This window comes from Aquarana catesbeiana, linkage group LG13, assembly GCF_042186555.1.
Source record: "Aquarana catesbeiana isolate 2022-GZ linkage group LG13, ASM4218655v1, whole genome shotgun sequence".
NCBI lineage: Eukaryota > Metazoa > Chordata > Amphibia > Anura > Ranidae > Aquarana > Aquarana catesbeiana.
Genome location: NC_133336.1, coordinates 216,491,773 through 216,518,032, shown reverse-complemented (window position 1 = coordinate 216,518,032; position 26,260 = coordinate 216,491,773).

Genomic DNA, 26,260 nt, shown 5'->3' with positions numbered 1-26,260 from the left:
CTAGAGGAGCGATTGTGAGCGATTCCTCAGTGCGTTGCATTTTGGTAGGACGGACGGATGGCGAGGAGCTCGGCGTGACGCAGACAAGATATTACCTCCACCCTCCCCGCGCTGACTCAGCACCAGCCATGCCGGCAATGAGGTCAATGGCTTCATACCGGCTAATGGATGGGGCCCCGGGGGGCGGTTCAGCTAGGCGGGGTAATGGGCGACCGGGGACCCCGCTTCATGTTTAGCGCGGGCTCTTCTGCGTGTTTATGGACGCACCATAAGGAGAAGCGCTCCCCGGCCGCCCATAAAACCTCCCTACCACACTCTATCTTCTCTAACACGCCGCGCCGCCATTACCGTCCGCAACTCATCAAAAAGAATGGCAAGGATTCCGGATAAATCCAGAAATTTAACCTATCGCTTGCGCACTAGCTGAAATCTCACATCAGGCTGACAATCACTTCAATCCTCTGCAGGTCTTTGCCAGACAGTCTCGTGTTTCGGGCGCTGGGTGAGCGAAGCTCAGAATTCCGGCAGAAGTCAGCCGTCGCATCTCGCTGGTGTGCAGTGGTAACGTTCCTCGCCCTCACCCCCTCCCCCACCGCAGAGTTGAAAGCAAAAAAAAAAAAGAAACTGTAAATTGATAAAATCCCTAATAAACAACTTTTATTCTCCGGCAAAATGGATTCATCGATTTCAGTATGGCGGTGCGTGGGCGGGGGGCGCGCGGTGCCCGCGGGCGAGGCCGTGAGCGCAGCTGCACTTAAATGAATGGGAATTGATTGAAGTTCCCAATTCTCAAAAGATGGCAAATCAATGGCAGGGAAAAAAATGGCTTTTCTTCCCGCCGCCGCGAGATCCCTGCGTTCCGAAATTCTACCGAGCTCCCCCTCCCCCCGCAACTGAAATCAGCCCGGAACCTCCAATCGATTTATCACCACCTGGGGGTGGGGGCGCGGTGCCATTTTATCATCTAAAACCCCGCCCACCCGCCATATGTTACCCCCAATACAGGTTATCCTCCTTTCCTGCTTAGCCAATCAGATCCTCTCCATCCCAACTCTTCTCTATTAATAGATCCGATCCTCGCCGCATCTCTGATTGGCTCTCTGTTTTTGAGCCACAATTTTTTTTCGGGGGCTATCCAAAGTTTTACCATCCCCCATGGTCTCCGATCCTCGCTCCTCCTGACATGTCTGTTGGGGTCCCCCCCCCCCTTCCCCCGCAGCATATAATACGATCTGAGCCCGGGAACGTTCCATCGATACAAAATATTTCTTTATTCCGCACGTCTCGCCGATTCTCCCGCCATGAAATGCGATGAAGAGGTTTTCGGGGCTCAGATCTCGCTGGAGGTGACGACTTCCAAGGACCCCGTGCGGCCGGAGATGAAGGGCGAGGAGCGCGGTTTGATGGCAAAGTGGCATTTAGAAGTGATCTGGCTTTATCCCAAAATCCATCCAAGGCGAGTGTCAGCCCCTCCCCCTCCCCACCACGCCGAGCGCGGCCTTTCATATCCGATCAACAAAGTCAAACGTTTCGATTGAGCGCCCCTCGGGGGGGGGGGGAGAGAAGAGCGGCGAGGCTTTCAAGAGGGGCTTCTGGGATCAGAGGGGTGAGTGGGGGGCGGGGCATGGCGAGGACGTTTAGAGGACAAATCCCCAATGGGGCACCTATAGGGGGGGAGGGGAGGAGGACACCATTAAAATAAATAATAAAAAAAAAATCAATGATACAAAGTATTTTTTTTTTTCTTTTCTGTTGTTTTCCGTCTTCTTAAAGGGGAAGGAGCGAATTTTGATTTTTTTTTATAGGCGCTCATTCGCTCCCCATAGACCCCGCCCATTTCCTGTGAGGTCATCACGTTCATATGCCTCCGACTCCGTGGGGGTGTGTACTATAAGAGAGGAATGGAGTTCTATGGGGAGGGGGCGTCGCCACTGGTCACATGACGCCGTTATATCCGAACAGGGCGGAGCCAGTCGCGGGGGTTCCTCTCCGGGGACCAATCAGGGGACTGCAACCCGATTTCCCCGCCCTAGAACCGAGTGACCCCACCGCCATGTGTAGTCTCACTTCTCCTGCTGCATATCTCTAATGTAACAATAAAAAAAATATGAAAAAATAATGAAAAATAAAAGGAAATCTAAATATGTTCAGCTCTGCCCCAGTCAATGTAGTCTCACCCCTCCTGCTGCAAATCTCTGATGTGATGCTAGAAAAAGGAAATATTAAAAAAGATCAATGTACATATATTAATCTGTGTAGTCTCACCCCTCCTGCTGCAAATCTCTAATGTAAAGATAAAAAAAAAGAATAAAAATAATGAAAATAAATAATAAAGAAAAAGGATATCAAAATATATTCAGCTCTGTCCCAGTCAATGTGGTCTCACCTCTCCCGCTGCAATCTGAATTGATATGATAAGAAAAGGAAATATTAAGGTGACTTATATACAGATCCTCCGCCAGGTAATATGTGTAGGTTGATCCCTCCGTTTGTCCTGGTGTCACCAAGACAGGAAGTGACGGAAATCCAGTTGCAGTTGTCACCGGAACAGGAAGTGAGAGGGAATCTTCAATTGGGGACACTTGTTCTGGGGACACCTAAGAGGGGATTTCATGTCACTTCCTGTTGTGTCTCCGGGAATAGAAGTGAAGAGGAATCTCAGACAGCACAAAGGTGACCTCTGACCCTTCACCGCCATATTGTGACCCCTCCCCCTCCACATGAGAATGGCACTTTTATATAAAATCTTTTATTCATATTTCTCATTCTGCACCTGGTGATGACATCACTGGGCCTCTGCGTTTCTCTATGCAGTGCAGGCAGATCATGGCTGGTGGGAGGGGCCACCAGGGGGCGGTACGTTGCTTCCTGGAAACCTCAGTACTCCTCCCCAGAGCCTCCTGCATCCTGAAGCAAGCAGTGGGAGGAGTTATGCAAATATCAAAATGTCTTGATGAGTGGGCGTCAGCCTGGAGGAGTGGGTGTTCCTAGGCAGGCTGTATTTGCATGAGGACCGCCCACATGTGATCCTGAGCCTCCATGATTGGTAGAACTGAAATCCAGTTAATGAAAGGGGCGGGGCCAGGGACAGTTAGTCTGTGCCACTGAGTCTGGGGCAAGTGCCCCTTCTGCCCCCCCATTGTCCCAGCTCTGATGAAAGGGGCGGGGCCATGGACAATTAGTCTGGGGCATGTGTCCCTTCCGTCCCCCCATTGTCCCAGCTCTGATGAAAGGGGCGGGGCCAGGGACAGTTAGGTTGGGGAGGAAAGCGCTAGGTGATGCCGGATGTCCTCCAGCCAGGAAATGAGGGCGGGGCTCTATCTGACTTGCTGCAGCTTCTAATGCACATTGTGAGAAGCTCACAGTGTGCGGTGACATCAGGAGGAAGCCAGGAGAGGAGCCGGTACACCCAGAAGATGGAGATCGGACATAAAAGCGGAGGCCCAGCGGGTGTGGAGTGGGGTGAGAGCGGAGTGCCGGAATCGGGAGATGTGGAGGGCGATTATCAATCCTTCCACCCCTCCCCCGCCAGGAGAGCGATGAATCCAGCCGCTTCCATCCCCTCCTCCGACACCAGAAGGGAGCCGCCAACCCGACTTCAATTAACCGCGAGCCGCCGACCGACGCCACACCGTGAAATTAAACTTCTGATCTAATGCTGATGGAAAAATTCTCCCCGCCGACAACCTGACAACTCCGACACCCCGCCCCCCATTTCCAGAACAGACGTCCCATTATGAGGGGTTCCCACCATCCCTGTGCTGAGTTCCCGGGTCTGTACACCCGCTGTGCCCATTATGAGGGGTTCTCACCATCCCTGTGCTGAGTTTCCGGGTCTGTACACCCGATGTGCCCATTATGAGGGGTTCTCACCATCCCTGTGCTGAGTTTCCGGGTCTGTACACCCGCTGTGCCCATTATGAGGGATTCTCACCATCCCTGTGCTGAGTTCCCAGGTCTCTATGCCTACTGTGCCCATTATGAGGGGTTCCCACCATCCCTGTGCTGAGTTCCCGGGTCTGTACACCCGCTGTGCCCATTATGAGGGGTTCCCACCATCCCTGTGCTGAGTTCCCGGGTCTGTACACCCGCTGTACCCATTATAGGGGTTCTCACCATCCCTGTGCTGAGTTCCCGGGTCTGTACACCCGCTGTGCCCATTATGAGGGGTTCCCACCATCCCTGTGCTGAGTTCCCGGGTCTGTACACCCGCTGTGCCCATTATGAGGGGTTCCCACCATCCCTGTGCTGAGTTCCCGGGTCTGTACACCCGCTGTGCCCATTATGAGGGGTTCCCACCATCCCTGTACTGAGTTCCGGGGTCTGTACACCCGCTGTGCCCATTATGAGGGGTTCTCACCATCCCTGTGCTGAGTTCCCGGGTCTGTACACCCGCTGTGCCCATTATGAGGGGTTCCCACCATCCCTGTGCTGAGTTCCCGGGTCTGTACACCCGCTGTGCCCATTATGAGGGGTTCCCACCATCCCTGTACTGAGTTCCGGGGTCTGTACACCCGCTGTGCCCATTATGAGGGGTTCCCACTATCCCTGTGCTGAGTTCCCGGGTCTGTACACCCGCTGTGCCCATTATGAGGGGTTCTCACCATCCCTGTGCTGAGTTCTCGGGTCTGTACACCCGCTGTGCCCATTATGAGGGGTTCCCACCATCCCTGTGCTGAGTTCCCGGGTCTGTATACCCGCTGTGCCCATTATGAGGGGTTCTCACCATCCCTGTGCTGAGTTCCCGGGTCTGTACACCCGCTGTGCCCATTATGAGAGGTTCCCACCATCCCTGTGCTGAGTTCCCGGGTCTGTACACCCGCTGTGTCCATTATGAGGGGTTCCCACCATCCCTGTGCTGAGTTCTGGGGTCTGTACACCCGCTGTGCCCATTATGAGGGGTTCACACCATCCCTGTGCTGAGTTCCGGGGTCTGTACACCCGCTGTGCCCATTATGAGGGGTTCCCACCATCCCTGTGCTGAGTTCTCAGGTCTGTACACCCGCTGTGCCCATTATGAGGGGTTCTCACCATCCCTGTGCTGAGTTCCCGGGTCTGTACACCCGCTGTGCCCATTATGAGAGGTTCTCACCATCCCTGTGCTGAGTTCCCGGGTCTGTACACCCGCTGTGCCCATTATGAGGGGTTCCCACCATCCCTGTGCTGAGTTCCCGGGTCTGTACACCCGCTGTACCCATTATGAGGGGTTCTCACCATCCCTGTGCTGAGTTCCCGGGTCTGTACACCCGCTGTGCCCATTATGAGGGGTTCCCACCATCCCTGTGCTGAGTTCCCGGGTCTGTACACCCGCTGTGCCCATTATGAGGGGTTCTCACCATCCCTGTGCTGAGTTCCCGGGTCTGTACACCCGCTGTGCCCATTATGAGGGGTTCCCACCATCCCTGTGCTGAGTTCCCGGGTCTGTACACCCGCTGTGCCCATTATGAGGGGTTCCCACCATCCCTGTGCTGAGTTCCCGGGTCTGTATACCCGTTGTGCCCATTATGAGGGGTTCTCACCATCCCTGTGCTGAGTTCCCAGGTCTGTACACCCGCTGTGCCCATTATGAGGGGTTCTCATCATCCCTGTGCTGAGTTCCTGGGTCTGTACACCCGCTGTGCCCATTATGAGGGGTTCCCACCATCCCTGTGCTGAGTTCCCGGGTCTGTACACCCGCTGTGCCCATTATGAGGGGTTCTCACCATCCCTGTGCTGAGTTCCCGGGTCTGTACACCCGCTGTGCCCATTATGAGGGGTTCCCACCATCCCTGTGCTGAGTTCCCGGGTCTGTACACCCGCTGTGCCCATTATGAGGGGTTCTCACCATCCCTGTGCTGAGTTCCCGGGTCTGTACACCCGCTGTGCCCATTATGAGGGGTTCTCACCATCCCTGTACTGAGTTCCGGGGTCTGTATACCCGCTGTGCCCATTATGAGGGGTTCTCACCATCCCTGTGCTGAGTTCCTGGGTCTGTACACCCGCTGTGCCCATTATGAGGGGTTCCCACCATCCCTGTGCTGAGTTCTGGGGTCTGTACACCCGCTGTGCCCATTATGAGGGGTTCTCACCATCCCTGTACTGAGTTCCGGGGTCTGTACACCCGCTGTGCCCATTATGAGGGGTTCCCACCATCCCTGTGCTGAGTTCTGGGGTCTGTACACCCGCTGTGCCCATTATGAGGGGTTCTCACCATCCCTGTACTGAGTTCCGGGGTCTGTACACCCGCTGTGCCCATTATGAGGGGTTCCCACCATCCCTGTGCTGAGTTCTGGGGTCTGTACACCCGCTGTGCCCATTATGAGGGGTTCTCACCATCCCTGTACTGAGTTCCCGGGTCTGTACACCCGCTGTGCCCATTATGAGGGGTTCTCACCATCCCTGTGCTGAGTTCTGGGGTCTGTACACCCGCTGTGCCCATTATGAGGGGTTCTCACCATCCCTGTGCTGAGTTCCCGGGTCTGTACACCCGCTGTGCCCATTATGAGGGGTTCCCACCATCCCTGTGCTGAGTTCCCGGGTCTGTACACCCGCTGTGCCCATTATGAGGGGTTCCCACCATCCCTGTGCTGAGTTCCCGGGTCTGTACACCCGCTGTGCCCATTATGAGGGGTTCCCACCATCCCTGTGCTGAGTTCTCAGGTCTGTACACCCGCTGTGCCCATTATGAGGGGTTCCCACCATCCCTGTGCTGAGTTCCCGGGTCTGTACACCCGCTGTGCCCATTATGAGGGGTTCCCACCATCCCTGTGCTGAGTTCCCGGGTCTGTACACCCGCTGTGCCCATTATGAGGGGTTCCCACCATCCCTGTGCTGAGTTCCCGGGTCTGTATACCCGCTGTGCCCATTATGAGGGGTTCTCACCATCCCTGTGCCGAGTTCCCGGGTCTGTACACCCGCTGTGCCCATTATGAGGGGTTCTCACCATCCCTGTGCTGAGTTCTCTGGTCTGTACACCCGCTGTGCCCATTATGAGGGGTTCCCACCATCCCTGTGCTGAGTTCCCGGGTCTGTACACCCGCTGTGCCCATTATGAGGGGTTCTCACCATCCCTGTGCCGAGTTCCCGGGTCTGTACACCCGCTGTGCCCATTATGAGAGGTTCTCACCATCCCTGTGCTGAGTTCCCGGGTCTGTACACCCGCTGTGCCCATTATGAGGGGTTCCCACCATCCCTGTGCTGAGTTCCCGGGTCTGTATACCCGCTGTGCCCATTATGAGGGGTTCTCACCATCCCTGTGCCGAGTTCCCGGGTCTGTACACCCGCTGTGCCCATTATGAGGGGTTCTCACCATCCCTGTGCTGAGTTCCCGGGTCTGTACACCCGCTGTGCCCATTATGAGGGGTTCTCACCATCCCTGTACTGAGTTCCCGGGTCTGTACACCCGCTGTGCCCATTATGAGAGGTTCTCACCATCCCTGTGCTGAGTTCTCAGGTCTGTACACCCGCTGTGCCCATTATGAGGGGTTCCCACCATCCCTGTGCTGAGTTCTCAGGTCTGTACACCCGCTGTGCCCATTATGAGAGGTTCCCACCATCCCTGTGCTGAGTTCCCGGGTCTGTACACCCGCTGTGCCCATTATGAGGGGTTCTCACCATCCCTGTGCTGAGTTCCCGGGTCTGTACACCCGCTGTGCCCATTATGAGGGGTTCCCACCATCCCTGTGCTGAGTTCCCGGGTCTGTACACCCGCTGTGCCCATTATGAGGGGTTCCCACCATCCCTGTGCTGAGTTCCCGGGTCTGTACACCCGCTGTGCCCATTATGAGGGGGTTCTCACCATCCCTGTGCTGAGTTCTCAGGTCTGTACACCCGCTGTGCCCATTATGAGGGGTTCTCACCATCCCTGTGCTGAGTTCCCGGGTCTGTACACCCGCTGTGCCCATTATGAGGGGTTCTCACCATCCCTGTGCTGAGTTCCCGGGTCTGTACACCCGCTGTGCCCATTATGAGGGGTTCCCACCATCCCTGTGCTGAGTTCCCAGGTCTGTACACCCGCTGTGCCCATTATGAGGGGTTCCCACCATCCCTGTGCTGAGTTCCCGGGTCTGTAACCCACTGTGCCCATTATGAGGGGTTCCCACCATCCCTGTGCTGAGTTCCCGGGTCTGTACACCCGCTGTACCCATTATGAGGGGTTCTCACCATCCCTGTGCTGAGTTCCTGGGTCTGTACACCCGCTGTGCCCATTATGAGGGGTTCTCACCATCCCTGTGCTGAGTTCCCGGGTCTGTACACCCGCTGTGCCCATTATGAGGGGTTCTCACCATCCCTGTGCTGAGTTCTCAGGTCTGTACACCCGCTGTGCCCATTATGAGGGGTTTCCTCCATTCCTGTGCTGAGTTCCGGGTCTGTACACCCGCTGTGCCCATTATGAGGGGTTCTCACCATCCCTGTGCTGAGTTCCCGGGTCTGTACACCCGCTGTGCCCATTATGAGGTGTTCCCACCATCCCTGTGCTGAGTTCTCAGGTCTGTATACCCGCTGTGCCCATTATGAGGGGTTCCCACCATCCCTGTGCTGAGTTCCCGGGTCTGTACACCCGCTGTGCCCATTATGAGGGGTTCTCACCATCCCTGTGCTGAGTTCCCGGGTCTGTACGCCCGCTGTGCCCATTATGAGGGGTTCCCACCATCCCTGTGCTGAGTTCCCGGGTCTGTACACCCGCTGTGCCCATTATGAGGGGTTCCCACCATCCCTGTGCTGAGTTCCCGGGTCTGTACACCCGCTGTGCCCATTATGAGGGGTTCTCACCATCCCTGTGCTGAGTTCCCGGGTCTGTACACCCGCTGTGCCCATTATGAGGGGTTCTTACCATCCCTGTGCTGAGTTCTCAGGTCTGTACACCCGCTGTGCCCATTATGAGAGGTTCCCACCATCCCTGTGCTGAGTTCCCGGGTCTGTACACCCGCTGTGCCCATTATGAGGGGGTTCTCACCATCCCTGTGCTGAGTTCTCAGGTCTGTACACCCGCTGTGCCCATTATGAGGGATTCTCACCATCCCTGTGCTGAGTTCTCAGGTCTGTACTCCCGCTGTGCCCATTATGAGGGATTCTCACCATCCCTGTGCTGAGTTCCCGGGTCTGTACACCCGCTGTGCCCATTATGAGGGGTTCCCACCATCCCTGTGCTGAGTTCCCAGGTCTGTACACCCGCTGTGCCCATTATGAGGGGTTCCCACCATCCCTGTGCTGAGTTCCTGGGTCTGTACACCCGCTGTGCCCATTATGAGGGGTTCCCACCATCCCTGTGCTGAGTTCCCGGGTCTGTACACCCGCTGTGCCCATTATGAGGGGTTCCCACCATCCCTGTGCTGAGTTCCCGGGTCTGTATACCCGTTGTGCCCATTATGAGGGGTTCTCACCATCCCTGTGCTGAGTTCCCAGGTCTGTACACCCGCTGTGCCCATTATGAGGGGGTTCCCACCATCCCTGTGCTGAGTTCCCGGGTCTGTACACCCGCTGTGCCCATTATGAGGGGTTCTCATCATCCCTGTGCTGAGTTCCTGGGTCTGTACACCCGCTGTGCCCATTATGAGGGGTTCCCACCATCCCTGTGCTGAGTTCCCGGGTCTGTACACCCGCTGTGCCCATTATGAGGGGTTCCCACCATCCCTGTGCTGAGTTCCCGGGTCTGTACACCCGCTGTGCCCATTATGAGGGGTTCTCACCATCCCTGTGCTGAGTTCCCGGGTCTGTACACCCGCTGTGCCCATTATGAGGGGTTCCCACCATCCCTGTGCTGAGTTCCCGGGTCTGTACACCCGCTGTGCCCATTATGAGGGGTTCTCACCATCCCTGTGCTGAGTTCCCGGGTCTGTACACCCGCTGTGCCCATTATGAGGGGTTCTCACCATCCCTGTACTGAGTTCCGGGGTCTGTATACCCGCTGTGCCCATTATGAGGGGTTCTCACCATCCCTGTGCTGAGTTCCTGGGTCTGTACACCCGCTGTGCCCATTATGAGGGGTTCCCACCATCCCTGTGCTGAGTTCTGGGGTCTGTACACCCGCTGTGCCCATTATGAGGGGTTCTCACCATCCCTGTACTGAGTTCCGGGGTCTGTACACCCGCTGTGCCCATTATGAGGGGTTCCCACCATCCCTGTGCTGAGTTCTGGGGTCTGTACACCCGCTGTGCCCATTATGAGGGGTTCTCACCATCCCTGTACTGAGTTCCGGGGTCTGTACACCCGCTGTGCCCATTATGAGGGGTTCCCACCATCCCTGTGCTGAGTTCTGGGGTCTGTACACCCGCTGTGCCCATTATGAGGGGTTCTCACCATCCCTGTACTGAGTTCCCGGGTCTGTACACCCGCTGTGCCCATTATGAGGGGTTCTCACCATCCCTGTGCTGAGTTCCCGGGTCTGTACACCCGCTGTGCCCATTATGAGGGGTTCTCACCATCCCTGTGCTGAGTTCTGGGGTCTGTACACCCGCTGTGCCCATTATGAGGGGTTCTCACCATCCCTGTGCTGAGTTCCCGGGTCTGTACACCCGCTGTGCCCATTATGAGGGGTTCCCACCATCCCTGTGCTGAGTTCCCGGGTCTGTACACCCGCTGTGCCCATTATGAGGGGTTCCCACCATCCCTGTGCTGAGTTCTCAGGTCTGTACACCCGCTGTGCCCATTATGAGGGGTTCCCACCATCCCTGTGCTGAGTTCCCGGGTCTGTACACCCGCTGTGCCCATTATGAGGGGTTCCCACCATCCCTGTGCTGAGTTCCCGGGTCTGTACACCCGCTGTGCCCATTATGAGGGGTTCCCACCATCCCTGTGCTGAGTTCCCGGGTCTGTATACCCGCTGTGCCCATTATGAGGGGTTCTCACCATCCCTGTGCCGAGTTCCCGGGTCTGTACACCCGCTGTGCCCATTATGAGGGGTTCTCACCATCCCTGTGCCGAGTTCCCGGGTCTGTACACCCGCTGTGCCCATTATGAGGGGTTCCCACCATCCCTGTGCTGAGTTCCCGGGTCTGTATACCCGCTGTGCCCATTATGAGGGGTTCTCACCATCCCTGTGCCGAGTTCCCGGGTCTGTACACCCGCTGTGCCCATTATGAGGGGTTCTCACCATCCCTGTGCTGAGTTCCCGGGTCTGTACACCCGCTGTGCCCATTATGAGGGGGTTCTCACCATCCCTGTGCTGAGTTCTCAGGTCTGTACACCCGCTGTGCCCATTATGAGGGATTCTCACCATCCCTGTGCTGAGTTCTCAGGTCTGTACTCCCGCTGTGCCCATTATGAGGGATTCTCACCATCCCTGTGCTGAGTTCCCGGGTCTGTACACCCGCTGTGCCCATTATGAGGGGTTCCCACCATCCCTGTGCTGAGTTCCCAGGTCTGTACACCCGCTGTGCCCATTATGAGGGGTTCCCACCATCCCTGTGCTGAGTTCCTGGGTCTGTACACCCGCTGTGCCCATTATGAGGGGTTCCCACCATCCCTGTGCTGAGTTCCCGGGTCTGTACACCCGCTGTGCCCATTATGAGGGGTTCCCACCATCCCTGTGCTGAGTTCCCGGGTCTGTATACCCGTTGTGCCCATTATGAGGGGTTCTCACCATCCCTGTGCTGAGTTCCCAGGTCTGTACACCCGCTGTGCCCATTATGAGGGGGTTCCCACCATCCCTGTGCTGAGTTCCCGGGTCTGTACACCCGCTGTGCCCATTATGAGGGGTTCTCATCATCCCTGTGCTGAGTTCCTGGGTCTGTACACCCGCTGTGCCCATTATGAGGGGTTCCCACCATCCCTGTGCTGAGTTCCCGGGTCTGTACACCCGCTGTGCCCATTATGAGGGGTTCCCACCATCCCTGTGCTGAGTTCCCGGGTCTGTACACCCGCTGTGCCCATTATGAGGGGTTCTCACCATCCCTGTGCTGAGTTCCCGGGTCTGTACACCCGCTGTGCCCATTATGAGGGGTTCCCACCATCCCTGTGCTGAGTTCCCGGGTCTGTACACCCGCTGTGCCCATTATGAGGGGTTCTCACCATCCCTGTGCTGAGTTCCCGGGTCTGTACACCCGCTGTGCCCATTATGAGGGGTTCTCACCATCCCTGTACTGAGTTCCGGGGTCTGTATACCCGCTGTGCCCATTATGAGGGGTTCTCACCATCCCTGTGCTGAGTTCCTGGGTCTGTACACCCGCTGTGCCCATTATGAGGGGTTCCCACCATCCCTGTGCTGAGTTCTGGGGTCTGTACACCCGCTGTGCCCATTATGAGGGGTTCTCACCATCCCTGTACTGAGTTCCGGGGTCTGTACACCCGCTGTGCCCATTATGAGGGGTTCCCACCATCCCTGTGCTGAGTTCTGGGGTCTGTACACCCGCTGTGCCCATTATGAGGGGTTCTCACCATCCCTGTACTGAGTTCCGGGGTCTGTACACCCGCTGTGCCCATTATGAGGGGTTCCCACCATCCCTGTGCTGAGTTCTGGGGTCTGTACACCCGCTGTGCCCATTATGAGGGGTTCTCACCATCCCTGTACTGAGTTCCCGGGTCTGTACACCCGCTGTGCCCATTATGAGGGGTTCTCACCATCCCTGTGCTGAGTTCCCGGGTCTGTACACCCGCTGTGCCCATTATGAGGGGTTCTCACCATCCCTGTGCTGAGTTCTGGGGTCTGTACACCCGCTGTGCCCATTATGAGGGGTTCTCACCATCCCTGTGCTGAGTTCCCGGGTCTGTACACCCGCTGTGCCCATTATGAGGGGTTCCCACCATCCCTGTGCTGAGTTCCCGGGTCTGTACACCCGCTGTGCCCATTATGAGGGGTTCCCACCATCCCTGTGCTGAGTTCTCAGGTCTGTACACCCGCTGTGCCCATTATGAGGGGTTCCCACCATCCCTGTGCTGAGTTCCCGGGTCTGTACACCCGCTGTGCCCATTATGAGGGGTTCCCACCATCCCTGTGCTGAGTTCCCGGGTCTGTACACCCGCTGTGCCCATTATGAGGGGTTCCCACCATCCCTGTGCTGAGTTCCCGGGTCTGTACACCCGCTGTGCCCATTATGAGGGGTTCCCACCATCCCTGTGCTGAGTTCCCGGGTCTGTACACCCGCTGTGCCCATTATGAGGGGTTCCCACCATCCCTGTGCTGAGTTCCCGGGTCTGTATACCCGCTGTGCCCATTATGAGGGGTTCTCACCATCCCTGTGCCGAGTTCCCGGGTCTGTACACCCGCTGTGCCCATTATGAGGGGTTCTCACCATCCCTGTGCCGAGTTCCCGGGTCTGTACACCCGCTGTGCCCATTATGAGGGGTTCCCACCATCCCTGTGCTGAGTTCCCGGGTCTGTATACCCGCTGTGCCCATTATGAGGGGTTCTCACCATCCCTGTGCCGAGTTCCCGGGTCTGTACACCCGCTGTGCCCATTATGAGGGGTTCTCACCATCCCTGTGCTGAGTTCCCGGGTCTGTACACCCGCTGTGCCCATTATGAGGGGTTCTCACCATCCCTGTACTGAGTTCCCGGGTCTGTACACCCGCTGTGCCCATTATGAGAGGTTCTCACCATCCCTGTGCTGAGTTCTCAGGTCTGTACACCCGCTGTGCCCATTATGAGGGGTTCCCACCATCCCTGTGCTGAGTTCTCAGGTCTGTACACCCGCTGTGCCCATTATGAGGGGTTCCCACCATCCCTGTGCTGAGTTCCCGGGTCTGTACACCCGCTGTGCCCATTATGAGGGGTTCTCACCATCCCTGTGCTGAGTTCCCGGGTCTGTACACCCGCTGTGCCCATTATGAGGGGTTCCCACCATCCCTGTGCTGAGTTCCCGGGTCTGTACACCCGCTGTGCCCATTATGAGGGGTTCCCACCATCCCTGTGCTGAGTTCCCGGGTCTGTACACCCGCTGTGCCCATTATGAGGGGGTTCTCACCATCCCTGTGCTGAGTTCCTGGGTCTGTACACCCGCTGTGCCCATTATGAGGGGGTTCTCACCATCCCTGTGCTGAGTTCTCAGGTCTGTACACCCGCTGTGCCCATTATGAGGGGTTCTCACCATCCCTGTGCTGAGTTCCCGGGTCTGTACACCCGCTGTGCCCATTATGAGGGGTTCCCACCATCCCTGTGCTGAGTTCCCAGGTCTGTACACCCGCTGTGCCCATTATGAGGGGTTCCCACCATCCCTGTGCTGAGTTCCCGGGTCTGTAACCCACTGTGCCCATTATGAGGGGTTCCCACCATCCCTGTGCTGAGTTCCCGGGTCTGTACACCCGCTGTGCCCATTATGAGGGGTTCCCTCCATTCCTGTGCTGAGTTCCGGGTCTGTACACCCGCTGTGCCCATTATGAGGGGTTCTCACCATCCCTGTGCTGAGTTCCCGGGTCTGTACACCCGCTGTGCCCATTATGAGGGGTTCTCACCATCCCTGTGCTGAGTTCCCGGGTCTGTACACCCGCTGTGCCCATTATGAGAGGTTCCCACCATCCCTGTGCTGAGTTCCCGGGTCTGTACACCCGCTGTGCCCATTATGAGGGGTTCTCACCATCCCTGTGCTGAGTTCCCGGGTCTGTACACCCGCTGTGCCCATTATGAGGGGTTCCCACCATCCCTGTGCTGAGTTCCCGGGTCTGTACACCCGCTGTGCCCATTATGAGGGGTTCCCACCATCCCTGTGCTGAGTTCCCGGGTCTGTACACCCGCTGTGCCCATTATGAGGGGGTTCTCACCATCCCTGTGCTGAGTTCTCAGGTCTGTACACCCGCTGTGCCCATTATGAGGGATTCTCACCATCCCTGTGCTGAGTTCCCGGGTCTGTACACCCGCTGTACCCATTATGAGGGGTTTCCATCATCCCTGTGCTGAGTTCCCGGGTCTGTACACCCGCTGTGCCCATTATGAGGGGTTCCCACCATCCCTGTGCTGAGTTCCCGGGTCTGTAACCCACTGTGCCCATTATGAGGGGTTCTCACCATCCCTGTGCTGAGTTCCCGGGTCTGTACGCCCGCTGTGCCCATTATGAGGGGTTTCCATCATCCCTGTGGGCTGGGTTATTGGTGAAACGCGTAAAGCATCACCGCCCACCTGCTCTCTGATTTTCAATCACAGGATGAGGTCAGCACACTGAAAGATGTTGGGCTCCTCCCACTCTACATAATGTTATTCTGATATTGATTACTGATCATCACGAATTATCGGCATCATATTGATGATCTCATTAGCGGGCGGCATTGGCGCAGTTCGCGTCTCCCCGGTGGCGCCATCATCGCTGGAAAGATTTGTCGGAACAGGTTTGTGGTAACATTCGATCGCCACCATGCAGAATCCATTGGCGAGTTGGCGATGTCGCAGTGACGGGTCCTCGCTGTTCCCAGACGTCTGACGTCACTCCAGTTCCAGAAAAATGGCGGCCGGCCCTCCCAGAATTCCGCCACTACCGTATGAACAATCCTCCCCTCCCCCCAATGCTGGAGGTTAAAAGGGTCGCCGATTGACATATTAATTAACGCTCTGCCTTCCCGTCCGCCTACATTACCGCGCTAAAAATACACATTGACCAGCGGTCGCTCACGGCTTCGATTTACCCCTTCCCCGTGGGGGTGCAGATCGGGAATTCGCTGTAAGAACGCATTGATCGCCCCTTTTTGTTCTATCAGATTTGTTGTAGCGTTATTGAAGGTTTATTGTAGCGGTTGATATAAATAATCTCCGCCGCGTCCGTTTACAGTCCAGGAATCATTCGCCGGCCGCCATTATCCGCGCTCCAGCGGGCAGGAAATACCGCTCCTTAAAGAGGAAGTCCGCCGCGTTTCCTTCCCTTGGCTGCTCAATAGGAGGAAGGCGGGGAAATGGTCATGTGACTTTTATAGCATGGCCGAGAACCACGCCGCGCTTTTTTACTGCGCGTTTCCCCGCACGGATCCAAGACACAGGGGGCGGGGCTTATCTGTTATAAGTGCAACAGTGTAACAAACCTCTGTTTAAAGGGGAAGCGCACTCTTTTTATTTTTTACATATATAATCAGCACGCGTTGGCGTTCATTTACAGGGGCGGAGCCTTCCTTGCCTTGTTACTACACAGACGCTGTTTAGTGTTTTTTTTTCTAATCTTTATTAAAAAGTCACAAAATGACAAAAATTAATCTCCATGCGCAGCAGAAACAGCGCAACACATTGTAATACGTAGGAGAATGCGCCGCGTAGCGCGTCAATGTGCGTGCGTTCTCTGTACGTTGGGGGTGTGACCGAACCCTTAACATTTCATAAACATTCTCTGCCTACAATTGAATATTCATGCGCAGGCTCCGCCTAATGTATGCGTAGCCCGGCCCACGTGTCTCAGTGCAAGTCTACCGGACTGGACTGGTCTGATTGAGGACAATGGGCTCTCCTCCACCTTTGAGGACCTGTCCAATGGTCAGTGTGGCTCCTCCCACCACTGTGGTCTGTGTGGCTCCTCCCAGCACTGTGGCTCCTCCCACCACACTGTGGTCAGTGTGCCTCTTCCCACCACTGTGGTCAGCGAGGCTCCTCCCACCATTGTGGTCAGTGTGGCTCTTCCCACCACCATGGTCAGTGTGGCTCCTCCCACCACTGTGGTCAGTGTGCCTCTTCCCACCACTGTGGTCAGCGAGGCTCCTCCCACCACAGTGGCTCCTCCCACCACTGTGGTCAATGTGCCTCTTCCCACCACTGTGGCTCCTCCCACCACTGTGGTCAGTGTGCCTTCTCCCACCACTGTGGTCAGTGAGGCTCCTCCCACCACTGCGGCTCCTCCCACCATTGTGGTCAGTGTGGCTCTTCCCACCACCATGGTCAGTGTGGCTCCTCCCACCACTGTGGTCAGTGTGCCTCTTCCCACCACTGTGGTCAGCGAGGCTCCTCCCACCACTATGGTGAGCATGGCTCCTCCCACCACTGTGGTCAGTATGGCTCCTCCCACCACTGTGGCTCCTCCCACCACTGTGGTCAGTGTGCCTCTTTCCACCACTGTGGTCAGTGTGCCTCTTCCCACCACTATGGTCAGCGTGGCTCCTCCCACCACTATGGTCAGCGTGGCTCCTCCCACCACTATGGTCAGCGTGGCTCCTCCCACAACTGTGGTCAGTTTCTCTCTTGGGGTAGCCGTGTGGGCTATAAATGGGAGAGGGGGGTGGAGAGCAGAGGGGAGTGGCCTTCTCCTAATAGAGTCAGGAGGCGGGGCAGTGACTACAAACAGAAAATAATTTCATCCTCAGAAAACCGGAGTCTCTTCTTTTTTTTTTTTTTCAGTGTGAAGCAGCCAGAGGGGGCGCTGACAGGAGGAAGGAGCAGCTGCAGCCATTATAAGTGCAGGAAATATTTATTTTTGGGGTGTGGTTCCCCTTTTCGGCGTTCCCGCCCCCCCTGCGCTGACACCTCCGATAAGAGCGATCGTATAGCGGGTGGGACGCGGCGGTTCCTGGCTCTGGCGAGCGCCGTTAACATCGCTCTTTGTAATTGTCGCCCCGCGCTGGAAATGAGTCGGAGCCGCTGACTATTACGGCGAAAGCGTGGAGGAAGAGATTTCGGAGCGCGGCGCGGGGACATAAAGGGCGATTTCGCCCTTTACTGGCGGACATCAATTTTCATATTTAAGAGCTCGGCAGTAAAAAAATGGTGGAAATGATTTTCATTGGGATTTTTTATTCCGTGTTGTTGGCGGGTTTTTTACGGCGGGGGATTGTGCGGCATGTCGGTGCAGAGGGAGGTCAATGCGGAACGCCGTTCCCATCCCTTTCGTCTGCCGGGCGATAACTCGCCGCCGCCATATCAAATTCTCCGACGAGGGGGCGACCGGTTCATACGAAGGGCGGCGCTCTGCGCCAAGAGGCAGTCGCAAAGGCCGATAAAATCCCGGCATGGAAATCGCCCGCAATGGCGGAAATCAGAGACGCGGCTTCATGAGGAAACACCAAACTGGAAATAATGTTACAAAATATCCGGAAATTCATTCTTTTTCGGGGAAAAGTGTCGCCCTGCGTCACCGGGAAAGGGGGCGGATCTTCGGTACACTTTGGGGTGTATTTATTTATAATTCAGTATTTATCCGTCTGAAAACTGCATGGAAATGTTTTTTCTGGGGTAAAGTCGAACGTTCTCTACCTATACTCTCTGCGGGTCGAATGTGTGAATGGGGGGAATCACAATATGGCCACTAGATGGCGATATCATAGGAAAGAAGTATATGCATCAGCACCATCTAATGTGAGTGGGGAAAATACCGCATTATGGCCACTAGGTGGCGCTGAGTAACATAGGAAATAAGTATCATTGCCATCTAGTGGCCATTATATGGTATTTGTCTCTATTCACACTAGATGGCGCTGATGAGCATACTTATTTCCAATCATAACGCCATCTCATGGCCATAATGCGGTATTTTCCTGATTCACATTAGATGGCCCTGTGGAGCATGCTTATTTCCTATGATAGCGCCATCTAGAGGCCATAATGTGCTATTTGCTCAACAGCGCCATCTAGTGTGAATAGAGAAAATACCACATATAATGGCCACTAGATGGCAATGATGAGCATATTTATTTCCTATGTTACTCAGCACCATCTAGTGGCCATAATGCGGTATTGCCCCCCAATTAATACTAGATAGCGCTGATGAACATACATATCTCCTACGATTGTCAGAATATTATGGCCACTAGGTGGTGCGGAGGAAAGTTGAATATAAGTATGCTCAACGGCTCAATCCAGTGTGAATCAGGAAAATACCGCAATATGGCCTCTAGAACAGTCCTGATATATCATAGGAAACATGTATGCTCATCAGCGCCATCTAGTGCCCATAATGCGGTATTTTCCTCATTAACACTAGATGGCGCTAATGAGCATACTTATTTCCTATGACAGTCAGTGCCGTCTAGTGGCCATTAGAAATATGCTCATCAGCACCATCTAGTGTGAGTGGGGAAAATACCACATTATGGCCACTAGATGGTGCTGAGTAACATAGGAAATAAATATGCTCATCGGCACCATCTAGTGGCCATTATATGGTGTTTTCTCTCTTCACACTAGATTGCCCTGTTGAGCAAATACCACATTATGGCCTCTAGATGGCGCTATCATAGGAAATAAGTATGCTCCACAGGGCCGTCTAATGTGAATGAGGAAAATACCGCATTATGGCCACTAGATGGCACTGACTATCATAGGAAAGAAGTGTGCTCATCAGCGCCATCTAGTGGCCATAATGCGGTATTTTCCTCATTCACATTAGTTGGCGCTAATGAGCATACGTCTTTCCTAGGCTCATCGGTGCCATCTGGTGGCCATTATAAGTATGCTCATCAGAAAAGAGAGAAATGGACTATTTGCGGGTGAAAGGGACGCAGAGGGGGCGTATTTATAACGTTTTACATCGCTAATCGCCCATCGAAACTACCGGGTATTTTTTTTTTTTAACAGCGAACGGGTATGCTCGAATGTTCTCAGGCTGTGTGAATGGGAAATCTACCACATTATGGCCACTAGACGGCGCTAATGAGCCTAGGAAAGAAGTATGCTCATCAGCGCCATCTAGTGTGAATGAGGAAAATACCGCATTATGGGTACTAGATGGCGCAGAATAACATAGGAAATAAGTATCATTGCCATCTAGTGGCCATTATATGGTATTTGTCTCTATTCACACTAGATGGCGATGATGAGCATACTTATTTCCTATGATAGCGCCATCTAGAGGCCCTAATGCAGTATTTTCCTCATTCACACTAGATGGCGCTAATGAGCATACTTCTTTCCTATGATAGTCAGTGCCATCTAGTGGCCATTATAAGTATGCTCGTCAGCGCCATCTAGTGGCCATAATGTGGTATATTTCCCATTCACACAGCCTGAGAACATTCAATCTTGCCCCGTTCGCTGTGAATAAAAAAAAAATCTCCCGGCAGTTTCGATGGGCGATTAGCGATGTAAAACGTTGTAAATACGCCCCCCTCTGCGTCCATTTCACCCCCAAATAGTCCATTTCTCTCTTTTCTCCCCATTACGCGAATCATTCCCAGCTCCGCCTCCATCCCCGCCATTCGTTGGTTCACCAATTTTCCCGTCCGATTTTCAGGTTTTACGTGAATTTTATTGGACGTTCGTCACATTTGTGCCGCTCACACGCCTTCCAATCCGATTGTACGAAAAGCCATTTCAGGAAAGTCTATTACATCTAAAAATGAGAAATCGGAATTGCGCGCCCCCCGGGGGGGCGACTTTTCTGTTTTTAATCCCTTTGGGTCGAAATCGATTGGACGGGCTGGAAATTCCTTCTGGTATCTGATGCGGGTTGCCACGTAGGCGGCACAATCATAAATCGTATTTGATGAAATATGGCCGCCGTCTCCCACACCTGATTGGCGGCCCCGGCGGTTTCTCCTTCCAGCAGGTCGATAAGATTTACGAGCGAAATTACGAACGAACGCCGACGCCGGCGGGGATGCGAGGTCCCGTGATCGCCCGGGGGAGGTTCAAAATGGCGTTTGCAGCGGCTGCTGGGTTGCTGCTGCGGGGAAAAGCGCGGCCGTTTGTTTCCATATGGCGGAGGAGGACATAAAAACGGCGAGATTTTCATTTACCTCCTCCCGACGACGAGAATACTCGATTATTTTTTTCTATTATAATTTAGCGGTAATGTGCGGAAAAAAGGAGGCGGCGTGATTCCTCTCCACCCCGCGGCTACGGGAAAAAAAAACAGAACGATCGTCTCCGGCGCAGGTTTTGATGTTTGAAGCGTGAAGCGGAGACGCCTAATTCTCCATTTTTATTCATAGCCGACACAACGGGGGAGCGCGGCGCCCCCGCTGGAAAATACGTCCGCGCACCTCGGGAAGAGAGGAAGCCTTTTGTCTCCCTCGGACCGCGCCCGCCGCGATCGCAACAAACATTTTTTAAGTGCGTTAAATGAGCGCCACGGCGCCATTCTGCAAACCGCTGAGCGCCACATCGAAATCAACTTCTTCGTGTCGGCGCCCGGAGGTGAAAGATGGATAAACTGGCGGGAGGCGGTTCGATGGCTCTCACCGACTTATTGAGGATCGGCGGACCCCACTTAGCCCCCCGGCTGGAAAACAGCGAGGGACGCGGCAAAGGGGGGCGGGGGTTCTGTTTACCAATAACGCCGCCCGTTACCATGGCAACTGGATTCGAAACGCAAAATTAGAAAGCCGAGGTTATTTGGAACGATTATCGATTGTTCACTTTAAATAAAAGATGGCGACGATTCTACCAGAACGTGACCTCCGGGAACCGGCATCCCAAATATGGCAGTAGAGTGTAAGCTCCTGGGGACAGAGTCTCATTAGACTGTAAGCTCCTGGGGTCAGAGTCTCATTATATCTCTAGACTGTAAGCTCCTGGGGTCAGGGTCTCATTATACCTCTAGACTGTAAGCTCCTGGGGTCAGGGTCTCATTATACCTCTAGACTGTAAGCTCCTGGGGTCAGAGTCTCATTATACCTCTAGACTGTAAGCTCCTGAGGTCAGGATCTCATTATACCTCTAGACTGTAAGCTCCTGGGGTCAGGGTCTCATTATACCTCTAGACTGTAAGCTCCTGGGGTCAGGGTCTCATTATACTCTAGACTGTAAGCTCCTGAGGTCAGGATCTCATTATACCTCTAGACTGTAAGCTCCTGGGGTCAGGGTCTCATTATACCTCTAGACTGTAAGCTCCTGGGGTCAGGGTCTCATTATACCTCTAGACTGTAAGCTCCTGGGGTCAGGAACTCATTATACCTCTAGACTGTAAGCTCCTGGGGTCAGGGTCTCATTATACCTCTAGACTGTAAGCTCCTGGGGTCAGGAACTCATTATACCTCTAGACTGTAAGCTCCTGGGGTCAGGGTCTCATTATACCTCTAGACTGTAAGCTCCTGGGGTCAGGATCTCATTATACCTCTAGACTGTAAGCTCCTGGGGTCAGGGTCTCATTATACTCTAGACTGTAAGCTCCTGAGGTCAGGATCTCATTATACCTCTAGACTGTAAGCTCCTGGGGTCAGGGTCTCATTATACCTCTAGACTGTAAGCTCCTGGGGTCAGGGTCTCATTATACTCTAGACTGTAAGCTCCTGAGGTCAGGATCTCATTATACCTCTAGACTGTAAGCTCCTGGGGTCAGGGTCTCATTATACCTCTAGACTGTAAGCTCATGGGGTCAGGGTCTCATTATACCTCTAGACTGTAAGCTCCTGGGGTCAGGATCTCATTATACCTCTAGACTGTAAGCTCCTGGGGTCAGGGTCTCATTATACTCTAGACTGTAAGCTCCTGAGGTCAGGATCTCATTATACCTCTAGACTGTAAGCTCCTGGGGTCAGGATCTCATTATACCTCTAGACTGTAAGCTCCTGGGGTCAGGGTCTCATTATACTCTAGACTGTAAGCTCCTGGGGTCAGGATCTCATTATACCTCTAGACTGTAAGCTCCTGGGGTCAGGGTCTCATTATACCTCTAGACTGTAAGCTCCTGAGGTCAGGATCTCATTATACCTCTAGACTGTAAGCTCCTGGGGTCAGGATCTCATTATACCTCTAGACTGTAAGCTCCTGGGGTCAGGATCTCATTATACCTCTAGACTGTAAGCTCCTGGGGTCAGGGTCTCATTATACCTCTAGACTGTAAGCTCCTGAGGTCAGGATCTCATTATACCTCTAGACTGTAAGCTCCTGGGGTCAGGGTCTCATTATACCTCTAGACTGTAAGCTCCTGGGGTCAGGATCTCATTATACCTCTAGACTGTAAGCTCCTGGGGTCAGGATCTCATTATACCTCTAGACTGTAAGCTCCTGAGGTCAGGATCTCATTATACCTCTAGACTGTAAGCTCCTGGGGTCAGGATCTCATTATACCTCTAGACTGTAAGCTCCTGGGGTCAGGATCTCATTATACCTCTAGACTGTAAGCTCCTGGGGTCAGGGTCTCATTATACCTCTAGACTGTAAGCTCCTGGGGTCAGGGTCTCATTATACCTCTAGACTGTAAGCTCCTGGGGTCAGGGTCTCATTATACCTCTAGACTGTAAGCTCCTGGGGTCAGGGACTCATTATACCTCTAGACTGTAAGCTCCTGGGGTCAGGGTCTCATTATACCTCTAGACTGTAAGCTCCTGGGGTCAGGGTCTCATTATACCTCTAGACTGTAAGCTCCTGAGGTCAGGATCTCATTATACCTCTAGACTGTAAGCTCCTGAGGTCAGGGTCTCATTATACCTCTAGACTGTAAGCTCCTGGGGTCAGGATCTCATTATACCTCTAGACTGTAAGCTCCTGAGGTCAGGATCTCATTATACCTCTAGACTGTAAGCTCCTGGGGTCAGGATCTCATTATACCTCTAGACTGTAAGCTCCTGGGGTCAGGGTGTCATTATACCTCTAGACTGTAAGCTCCCGGGGTCAGGATCTCATTATACCTCTAGACTGTAAGCTCCTGGGGACAGGGTCTCATTATACCTCTAGACTGTAAGCTCCTGAGGTCAGGATCTCATTATACCTCTAGACTGTAAGCTCCTGGGGTCAGGGTCTCTTTGGATCTCTGGGATGATATTTGACACTTTGTGATGTTTTTGTAGAATTTGCGGATATTTCGTGTCCGATGACACGCGTCCATGGCGTACCGTTCTCCACATTTACTGTACGCGATGGATTCTCGGCGCCATTCCCCGCACCAGGAAACGAGGATATAAAGCCGGTGAGGTAACAGTCCGGGATGAGGGTTGCCTTGGCAGCGTAACCCCTGAGGAGTCGGCGCGGCGCAGTGCGCACGCGCAGAGAGCGGGGTGACAATATATCGCCGTACACCTCACTTTATGGCCCCATAAAAGTCAGAACGCCCCGTGCCGCAGAGAGGACTAGGCTGGGGGGGTCACTGCGCTCTCTTCTGGCTCTGTAGAGGAGCGGAGGAGGGGAGAGGGGGGGAGGGGCGCCACACTCAGGGCCAGTTCACGAATGTCAGCGGCAAGGCGAGCGATAATCTGCGGGCGCTAAGCGGGGCGCTCAGCTGTCTGCGGGTTGCAAATTAGCCGCTCTTCATGTACCATAATGTTCCTCAATTTGTCCGCTGCGGGTGACATAACCCGGTTACCATAGCGACTGCCATCCATTACCACCCCCCTCCCCCCCTCTACCCCGGCCAACTTCCTCTGCCCCACGCAGACGTTTCCCGACCGAAAAAAAATCACAGCGATAATTCACCCAGAATGAGCCCCACGTGTCCGAGATTCACCGGGACATTAGAGTGTAAGCTCCTCTGTATAGAGACTGATGTGACTGTGGGGGAGGGGACATTAGAGTGTAAGCTCCTCTGTATAGAGACTGATGTGACTGTGGGGGAGGGGACATTAGAGTGTAAGCTCCTCTGTATAGAGACTGATGTGGGGAGGGGGAGGGGACATTAGAGTGTAAGCTCCTCTGTACAGAGACTGATGTGACTGTGGGGGAGGGGACATTAGAGTGTAAGCTCCTCTGTATAGAGACTGATGTGACTGTGGGGGGAGGGGACATTAGAGTGTAAGCTCCTCTGTATAGAGACTGATGTGACTGTGGGGGGAGGGGACATTAGAGTGTAAGCTCCTCTGTATAGAGACTGATGTGACTGTGGGGGGAGGGGACATTAGAGTGTAAGCTCCTCTGTATAGAGACTGATGTGACTGTGGGGGGAGGGGACATTAGAGTGTAAGCTCCTCTGTATAGAGACTGATGTGGGGAGGGGACATTAGAGTGTAAGCTCCTCTGTATAGAGACTGATGTGACTGTGGGGGAGGGGACATTAGAGTGTAAGCTCCTCTGTATAGAGACTGATGTGACTGCGGGGGGAGGGGACATTAGAGTGTAAGCTCCTCTGTATAGAGACTGATGTGACTGTGGGGGAGGGGACATTAGAGTGTAAGCTCCTCTGTATAGAGACTGATGTGACTGTGGGGGGGGGGGGAGGGGACATTAGAGTGTAAGCTCCTCTGTATAGAGACTGATGTGACTGTGGGGGGAGGGGACATTAGAGTGTAAGCTCCTCTGTATAGAGACTGATGTGACTGTGGGGGAGGGGACATTAGAGTGTAAGCTCCTCTGTATAGAGACTGATGTGACTGTGGGGGGAGGGGACATTAGAGTGTAAGCTCCTCTGTATAGAGACTGATGTGACTGTGGGGGAGGGGACATTAGAGTGTAAGCTCCTCTGTATAGAGACTGATGTGACTGTGGGGGAGGGGACATTAGAGTGTAAGCTCCTCTGTATAGAGACTGATGTGACTGCGGGGGGAGGGGACATTAGAGTGTAAGCTCCTCTGTATAGAGACTGATGTGACTGTGGGGGAGGGGACATTAGAGTGTAAGCTCCTCTGTATAGAGACTGATGTGACTGTGGGGGGGGGGGGAGGGGACATTAGAGTGTAAGCTCCTCTGTATAGAGACTGATGTGACTGTGGGGGGAGGGGACATTAGAGTGTAAGCTCCTCTGTACAGAGACTGATGTGACTGTGGGGGGAGGGGACATTAGAGTGTAAGCTCCTCTGTATAGAGACTGATGTGACTGTGGGGGGAGGGGACATTAGAGTGTAAGCTCCTCTGTACAGAGACTGATGTGACTGTGGGGGAGGGGACATTAGAGTGTAAGCTCCTCTGTACAGAGACTGATGTGACTGTGGGGGGGAGGGGACATTAGAGTGTAAGCTCCTCTGTATAGAGACTGATGTGACTGTGGGGGGAGGGGACATTAGAGTGTAAGCTCCTCTGTACAGAGACTGATGTGACTGTGGGGGAGGGGACATTAGAGTGTAAGCTCCTCTGTATAGAGACTGATGTGACTGTGGGGGGAGGGGACATTAGAGTGTAAGCTCCTCTGTACAGAGACTGATGTGACTGTGGGGGAGGGGACATTAGAGTGTAAGCTCCTCTGTATAGAGACTGATGTGTGGGGGGAGGGGACATTAGAGTGTAAGCTCCTCTGTATAGAGACTGATGTGACTGTGGGGGAGGGGACATTAGAGTGTAAGCTCCTCTGTACAGAGACTGATGTGACTGGGGGGGAGGGGACATTAGAGTGTAAGCTCCTCTGTATAGAGACTGATGTGACTGTGGGGGGAGGGGACATTAGAGTGTAAGCTCCTCTGTATAGAGACTGATGTGACTGTGGGGGGAGGGGACATTAGAGTGTAAGCTCCTCTGTACAGAGACTGATGTGACTGGGGGGGAGGGGACATTAGAGTGTAAGCTCCTCTGTATAGAGACTGATGTGACTGTGGGGGAGGGGACATTAGAGTGTAAGCTCCTCTGTACAGAGACTGATGTGACTGG